The sequence below is a fragment of the Colobus angolensis genome, unplaced genomic scaffold (assembly GCF_000951035.1).
Source record: "Colobus angolensis palliatus isolate OR3802 unplaced genomic scaffold, Cang.pa_1.0 Scaffold543, whole genome shotgun sequence".
Taxonomy (NCBI): domain Eukaryota; kingdom Metazoa; phylum Chordata; class Mammalia; order Primates; family Cercopithecidae; genus Colobus; species Colobus angolensis.
This window is the reverse complement of record NW_012118966.1, coordinates 844,153-853,661: the sequence shown is the minus strand read 5'-3', so window position 1 is coordinate 853,661 and position 9,509 is coordinate 844,153.

Below are 9,509 nucleotides of genomic sequence, written 5' to 3'. Positions count from 1 at the left end.
AAGAGCTATTTATGACAAACCCACTGCCAATATTATACTGAATGGGCAAAAACTGGAAGCACTCCCTTTGAAAACTGGCACAAGATGCCCTCCCTCACCCTCCAATTCAACACAGTGTTGGAAGTTCTTGTCAGGACAATCAGGCAGGAGAAAGAAATAAAGGGTATTCAATTAGGAAAAGAGGAAGTCAAATTATCCCTGTTTACAGATGACATGATTATATATTTGGAAAACCCCATCATCTCAACACAAACTCTCCTTAAGCTGATAAGCAACTTCCGCCAAGTCTCAGGATACAAAATCAATGTGCAAAAATCACAAGCATTCCTATACACCAATAATAGACAAACAGAGAACCAAATCATGAGTGAACTCCCTTTCACAATTACTTCAAAGAGAATAAAATACCTAGGAATCCAACTTACAAGGGATGTGAAGGACCTCTTCAAGGAGAACTACAAACCACTGCTCAATGAAATAAAAGAGGACACAAACAAATGGAAGAACATTCCATGCTCATGGATAGGAAGAATCAATATTCTGAAAATGGCCATACTGCCCAAGGTAATTTATAGATTCAGTGCCATCCCCATTAAGCTACCAATGACTTTCTTCACAGAATTGGAAAAAACTTCTTTAAAGTTCATGCAGAACCAAAAAAGAGCCCGCATTGCCAAGACAATCCTAAGCAAAAAGAACAAAGATGGAGGCATCACATTACCTGACTTCAAACTATACTACAAGGCTACAGTAACCAGAACAGCATGGTACTGGTACCAAAACAGAGATATAGACCAATGGAACAGAACAGAGGCCTCAGAAATAATACCACACCTTTACAATCATTTGATCTTTGACACAACTGACAAAAACTAGAAATGGGGAAAGGATTCCCTATTTAATAAATGGTGCTGGGAAAACTGGCTGGCTATATGTAGAAGGCTGAAACTGCATCCCTTCCTTACAACTTATATAAAAATTAATTCAAGATGGATTAAAGATGTAAATGTTAGACCTAAAACTATAAAAATCCTGGAAGCAAAGCAGACAAATGGAATCTAATTAAACTAAAGAGCTTCTGCACAGCAAGAGAAACTACCATCAGAGTGAACAGACAATCTACAGAATGGGAGAAAATTTTTGCAATCTACCCGTCTGACAAAGGGCTAATATCCAGAATTTACAAAGAACTTAAACAAATTTGCAAGAGAAAATCAAACAACTCCATCAAAAAGTGGGCAAAGGATATGAACAGACACTTCTCAAAAGAAGACATTAATGCAGCCAACAAACACATGAAAAAGTGCTCAACATTACTGGCCATCAGAGAAATTCAAATCAAAACCACAATGAAATACCCTCTCACACCAGTTAGAATGGCGATAATTAATAAGTCAGGAAACAACAGGTGCTGGAGAGGATGTGGAGAAATAGGAACACTTTTACACTGCTTGTGGGTATGTAAACTAGTTCAACCATTGTGGAAGACAGTGTGTTGATTCCTCAAGGATCTAGAACTAGAAATACCATTTGACCCAGCCATCCCATTACTGGGTGTATACCCAAAGGATTATAAATCATGCTACTATAAAGATACATGCACATGTATGATTATTGGGGGACTATTCACAATAGCAAAGACTTGGAACCAGCCCAAATGTCCATCAATGATAGACTGGATTAAGAAAATGTGGCACATATACACCATGAAATACTATGCAGCCATAAAAAAGGATGAGTTCATGTCCTTTGTAGGGACATGGATGAAGCTGGAAACCATCATTCTGAGCAAACTATCACAAGGATAGAAAACCAAACACCTCATGTTCTCACTCATAGCACTCATAGGTGGGAACTGAACAATGAGAAAACTTGGACACAGGAAGGGGAACATCACACACTGGGGTCTGCCCTAGATGTGGGAAGGTGGAGGGATAGCATTAAGAGAAATACCTAACGTAAATGATAAGCTAATGGGTGCAGCACACCAACATGGCATATGTATACATACGTAACGAACCTGCACATTACACACATGTACCCTAGAACTTAAAATATAATAATAAAACAAAAAGAATAAAATGTATCTTGGATGGGGGCAGGGAATTAAAAGCACATACACATATACAGGTATAGGTCATGGACCTTTGTTTCATTTTAATTACATATTTAATTATTTATATAATATTAACAAACAAATTTAATTATATGTTTTTAATTATTATGCAGTTAAATTGAAGCAAAGATCTATAACATGACCCAACTGGGAATCCAAATTATATTAAAATAATTTATACATTAATAACAAACAGAAAGGTTACTGATTGTTTTATGTGCCTCTACAGCATAAATTCTAAGTTGAACATTTGCTAAAATGCACCAATTGGCAAAGCTTCATGGATTTAATCAATAGTAGGGATCAAATTACAGTTATGTATGGGATCCTACTAAGTGTAAGCATGGTATCCCCTAATATCATGGGAAAATAAGTAAATATAAAATAGAGGAAAATAGGTATGCTTTATTTTAACTATATAGCTTTGCCTAAATTTCCCACTGCCATAGTACTCATGGATCTAAAATATTCCATAGGAGGCATAGACACTCTGACACAGTGTGTAGCAAATTAAAATTAAATATTTGACACTAACAAACTGGTTTGAGAAAATGGGACCTCACAGATGCCCTGTTAAAACAGTTAATATGGCCCAAAATAAGTTGAGGCTTGACCTTTGAAGACGATAACTTCTTCTATGTAAGACCTAATTAATGAACGGGTTTGCCACTGCTTTTCTATTTGACAGTCCGATTAGGCCTCTTCTTAAACCTAGAAAGAATGAATGGCACCTCGCAGTGATTACTGTAACCTAAATGCTGTGGATCTATCCATTAAGGCGTTCATACCCAATAACCAATATTAATAAAATTGCTAACTTCATTCAATCAATAACTGGTAAATTTCTTGCCATTATAGGTTTGAATAATATGTTTTATACAGTGCCAATTTCACACCAGTGTCTCAGCTGCAGTTTGCTTTCACCTTAGAAGGAACATAGCACGCTTTCACAGGGCTACCCAGGGGGTGTCTCAATAGCTTTTCATCACACACAGTCTTCACAGACAAGACCTTAAATGCATCATCTTTTCCAGAAGCGTAGGTATGATGTTACAGTGATGGAATCTTCCCCTGAAGATATTCATTTGACATGCTTATTAAGGACATGCAAATCCAATATCTTAGTCTTTTTTGGATTCTCGAGGCAACAGATTCCTCATTTACAAATTTTATTAAATCTCACTGATGTTACTACTAACAAACGAGTCCATCTCAAATGGAAAACCATTTAAGGCTCAACAAAACATTCTAGAATCTGTCCAAATTAAAACCAGCAGGCACTCCTGTTAGTGTCCTCAGAAACTCCTTCAATTTGGAAGCTTTAGCAAGTCTCTGGACGACTTATGATGGCCTTATATTGCCCATGGGCTTCTGATACAAAAACCTGTTCTTCTTGGTCCTGTGCTATACACCATTAGAGCAGCAATTGCTGCCCAGATATTGTTCTTTTTTGAAAATAAAGGCTATCACAGACCCCGAGCCTGTGACCCTCTATACCCACCTTCCCATTATGTCTTCAATTATTGAAGCAACCCACCACAAGTTCACCCTTACATTCCTAAACCAAAAAAATCTTGTAGAAGTCACTATTAATACTATCTGTGCCATCCTAAAAAAAAATAGAGGTTATTGCTTTCCTCAGGAAGCAACTGCTTCATATTAACCCATTCCTTGATTCCCTTAGGAGAGTATCTCTCACTCTCCAGCACATTCTCTTATTTTTCCCCACTAGCCTTCCACCATGACGTCTCACCCCAAGTTTCTTACCATGACCATCACAACTATTTGACTGCAATCACGTACCACTAACCTTTACCTAACTTTACTGAACCATCATTTCATACTCTCTACCTTGACCCAGTTTTGAGGTTCTGGCTAGAGTTTGGTAGGTTCTACTTCTTAAGCAACTCAATAAATTCACACCCCAACCACTTCTCTTATCAGACTCTTACACTCTAGGTCCGTAAGTACCTGATTTAATCGTTCCTGGGGCCATGACTAACGAAAGCAAGACCCGAACCCTGGAAGTCCACAAAATTATTCAAACTAGCCAGTTGATATGGTTTGACTGTGTCCCCACCCAAATCTTTTCTTGAATTGTAGTTCCCATAATCCCTACATGACATGTCATGGGAGAGACTCAATGGAAGGTAATTGAATCATGGGGGTGGTTACTCCATTGTTGTTCTTATGATAGTAAGTGAGTTTTCATGAGATCTGATGGTTTTATAAGGGGCTTTTCCCCCTTTGTTCAGCACTTCACTTTCCTGCCACCTTATGAAGAAAAATGTGTTTGCTTCCCCTTTTGCCATGATTGTAAGTTTCCTGAGGCCTCCCCAACCCTATGGAACTGTGAGTCAATTAAACTTCTTTCCTTTATAAATTACCCAGTCTCAGGTAGTTCTTTATAGCAGCACAAGAATGGATTAATACACCAACCAATAGGGAGCTTGAGAAACCTAGCTTGCCCCATTCCAACTCCAGTACATAAACTACCCGCCATACAATTACTGCTTGCTGTCACCCTGTCCCTGGATGTAACTTCCTGTTTGGTCTTGCCTGTCAACCTTCTCCCTTTTGGATCATAAGTAACAAAGAGTTCTGGCTTTCATCTCTCTGTCATTGATTTGTGTCTTGTCAAAAGAACCTTTAAATATTAGAAAACAACTTGTAAGATTTCAACCCAACTCCAAGATATGTCACGTTACACCTGTACACCCATACCCAACACCAAATTGTAATTCTTTTTAGTGGACCCCACATTCACTTTTTTTTCTGGTGCCAACAGAAAAGCAAAAAGGGTTTTAAGAAACTTAGGAGCAAAGTGAATATAAGCCTGAAAAGGAACAGGAGGCAACTGTTCATTAACTATAGTCCACTTAGGAGGTACATAACTACAAAAGTTCTGACTTCCCACACATGGTAGGCAGAGGTCCTCAACTCTGGCAGTCAATTAGAATCAGCAGGAAAGATTTTAGTAAGTACTGTACCTAAGCCTTTAACCCAGAGATTATGATTAGATCCAGATACCAGTATTCATTAAGGCTCCTAAGTATTTCAAATACGATGAAAAATAAATAAATCATTATTGACTTAGAGGAAGCCAACCCTAGAAAACCGGGATGCAAGTATAGGTGTTTCCTAGAGTAAATGAAAGCAACATAACAATAACCAGTAAAAAAAGAGCTAATAAACTTTGAGCAATAAATGTCTGATGGTTTTTGTGTGGCTGAAATTGTTGGCTGTCGAATGACAATATTCGTTCTCTTTCTGTCATGTAGTGTTACTACTTCTTGTTGTCTACCTACGCAGAGATTGTATTTCTCAATAATCTTTGCATCTAGGCAGTACCTGTGTCTTGTTTTTACAGCGGAAAGCTAAGAAAAATGATGTGTGCTACTTTTAGGCCACGGTAGTTAAGAGGAAAGATTATCCTCTCCAAACACTCTTTTCCTCTCTTGGCCAGAAGTCAATGTACAGGGTAACCTTAGCTCATGTATTAAATATGACATTGTCTGTTATCCTGAGTACATATCAAAAGTCCCTCCTTCTAATTTGGAATGCCTACAAATTGGATTGTTACACACACAAGAATTGTAGTTACATTATATCAAGCCACTGATATTTCAGATGTGTTTATTAACATTATTCTAATAAAAAATTAATAATGGGGTTCTGTTGTAACATATCTTAATTATGTGGTTATGCTTAGTAGTTGAATGAGAATCAGCAAAGAAGAAGAAATAAAATAAAGTAGGAGCACAAAAGCTCTGTGATGCTGTAAGGCAGCTGTTGCCTGTGGTAACTTTGAAGGCAGCCATGTGCTCAGTGAATCTAAAGATGGAGGAGAATTGTTGTGAAGAACCAGAATATGAGAGCCATTGTTGGCTAATATTGGCTGCCTTTAGCAAGATATTACCAGAAGATATGAGTTCTGGTATGAATTGTTTGGTTTTCAAACAAAGATTGTAAGGAGTGGATAAAGTTCAGAGATCAGGAAGACTTACAGGATTAGAGTTAACTCCTGCTTCTGGACTATAAGGGCTGTGAGTAGCAGAAGCCCAGTAAAACTTCTCAGTTAACAGGTTAGATAAAAACCAGTTGTAATTATCAAATTATGAGTGGCATCTTCCATTTAAGGAGGTAGCTTTCACTAGGTTGACATAGAAATAAATGTGAAGAAGAGGAAACAAAACATTTGCTTGAAAGTGAAAATATTTAATGTAATCAATCATTTGGGATAAATCAAATTATGAAACAAAATATAGTTGTTTGACACAATGAAAATAGTATAATTATGGGCAAAATGTCCATATTTTCACAGGATAAATTTGCAAGCTTAATATGGTAGATTTTAATCAAACAAGTATTTCCATACACATTTGAACAGATTAAGTGATGTTTGGAAAAATTTATCTTTTTCTGGATAACATTGTTTATAGTGGAGCTCAAATAATTAGTATACTTTTATAATTCCCTATTTCTTAAAAAGATAATGGCAGGAGTAATCTGTACCTATGATGGAAAAAATCCTTAGATGTGAAGGTTGTGGCAAGAAATAACAAACCTTACTGTTTTTTCAAACTGAGTATTTTATGTCTGAAAGGTATGGCAGCCAAAGAATGTAAGAAAAGTATCTGCAGATTTTTGTAAACCGTCTATTTTTTTTGCAGAGTTTTGTAACTTGCAAAGTACTTTTATAATTGTATTTGCTATTCCAATTGATCATCTGACACTGAGTGGATAGGAATGACATACGATGACTCAAAGGTATGGTAGCCAAACAATGTGAGTAAAGTGTCTGCAGATTTTTGTGAACCACCTATTTTTTGTGCAGAGCATTGTAATTTGTAAACTAGTTTTATAATCTTATTTGCTATTCCAATTGATCACTGATATGGTTTGGCTACGTCCCCATTAAAATCTCAACTTGAATTTTTTCCCCCAGAATTTCCACGTGTTGTGGGAGGGACCTAGGGGGAGGTAATTGAATCATGGGGGCTGGTCTTTCCCATGCTATTCTCGTGACAGTGAATAAGTCTCACGAGATCTGATGGGGTTATCAGGGGTTTCCTCTTTCTTCCTCTCATTTTCTCTTACTGCTGCCCTGTGAGAAGTGCCTTTTGCCTCCCACCATGATTCTGAAGCCTTGCCAGCCATGTGGAACTGTAAGTCCAATTAAATCTTTTTCTTCCCGGTCTCAGGTATGCCTTTATCAGCAGAATGAAAACAGACTAATACAATCATGTGACATTGAGAAGATAGGAGTGACATAAAATGACAAAAGATTCACGCTGGGAACTTGTCAACCTGCCTACTTTCTGCTACTCTAGTATTGTATCTCTGTGACTTCAAAAAATTATTTAACCTATCTGAGTATGCTCAACTGTAAAATGAGGATACCTGTTCCAACCTCACGGGTTGTTGTGAAGATTACATGAGCTATACGTGCAAAACATTTAGAGGAATGACTTGCACAAGGGTAAGCACTGAGAACACTTATTATCAACTTTTTTTCTTTTTTTTAATTATACTTTAAGCTCTAGGGTACATCTACAAAACGTGCATATTTGTTATATATGTATACATGTGCCATGTTGGCGTGCGGCACCCGTTAACTCGTCATTACATTAGGTATATCTCCTAATGCTATCCCTCCCCCTCCCCCCACCCCATGACAGGCCTCAGTGTGTCATGTTCCCCTTCTTGTGTCCAAGTGTTCTCGTTGTCCAGTTCCCGCCTATGAGTGAGAACATGCAGCGTTTGGTTTTCTGTCCTTGCAATAGTTTGCTGAGAATGATGGTTTCCAGTTTCATCCATGTCCCTACAAAGGACATGAACTCATCCTTTTTTATGACTGCATAGTATTTCATAGTGTATATGTGCCACATTTTCTTAATCTAGTCTATCATTGATGGACGTTTGGGTTGGTTACAAGTCTTTGCTATTGTGAATACTGCCCCAATAATCGTACATGTGCATGTGTCTTTATAGTAGCATGATTTATAATCCTTTGGGTATACACCCAGTAATGGGATGGCTGGGTCAAATGGTATTTCTAGTTCTAGATCCTTGAGGAATCAACACACTGTCTTCTACAATGGTTGAACTAGTTTGCATACCCATAAGCAGTGTAAAAGTGTTCCTATTTCTCCACATCCTCTCCAGCACCTGTTGTTTCCTGACTTATTAATTATCATCGTTCTAACTGGTGTGAGAGGGTATTTCATTTTGGTTTTGATTTGCATTTCTCTGATGGCCAGTGATGATGAGCACTTTTTCATGTCTGTTGGCTGCATTAATGTCTTCTTTTGAGAAGTGTCTGTTCATATCCTTCACCCACTTTTTGATGGGGTTGTTTGATTTTTTTCTTGTAAATTTGTTTAAGTTCTCTGTAGATTCTGGATATTAGCCGTTTTTCAGATGGGTAGATTGCAAAAAAATTTCTTCCATTCTGTAGATTGTGGGTTCACTCTGATGGTAGTTTCTCTTGCTGTGCAGTAGCTCTTTACTTTAACTAGATCCCAATTGTCTATTCTGGCTTTGTTGCCATTGCTTTTGGTGTTTTAGAGATGAAGTCCTTGCCCATAACCATGTCCTGAATGTATTGCCTAGGTTTTCTTCTAGGGTTTTTATGGTTTTAGGTCTGACATTTAAGTCTTTAATCCATCTTGAATTCATTTTTGTATAAGGTGTAAGGAAGGGATCCAGTTTCAGCTTTCTACTTATGGCTAGCCAATTTTCCCAGCACCATTTATTAAATAGGGAATCCTTTCCCCATTTCTAATTTTTGTCAGGTTTGTCAAAGATTGGATGGTTGTAGATGTGTGGTATTATTTCTCTGAAGGTTCTGTTCTGTTCCATTTGTCTATATTTCTGTTTTGGTACCAGTACCATGCTGTTTTGGTTACTGTAGCTCTGTAGTATAGTTTGAAGTCAGGTAGCATGATTATCAACTGTTATATTCAGGATAATTGTGACTCAAAAAAATTTATTAATTCATTAATAATTACATCAGTAATAAATGCATGCACCTGGAGTATACTGAAAACATTCAAAACTCTAGTTGAAGGATTTCCTTTCTTACACATAAACTACATTTTAGATGAATCACTATAAATATTTATCACTAATTTTTAAAATTATCGAGTTGCCTAAATTAAGAGATTTATATACTGTGTGAAGAAGTATTACTTGTGCTCCCTCATATATCTGTTTCTTCTCTATTCCTGGGCATATGCAACCTTTTATTTTTTAGTATTCTTGATAACTGACCATGTCATGAGTTCTAATTAATGGGCTGAGAGCAGAAGGGATGTGTGCATTTTAGACTTGGTATTTGGTTCTCTGAGTTTTATTTCTCTACCACATAAATTGTGGATGCTCATGTTGA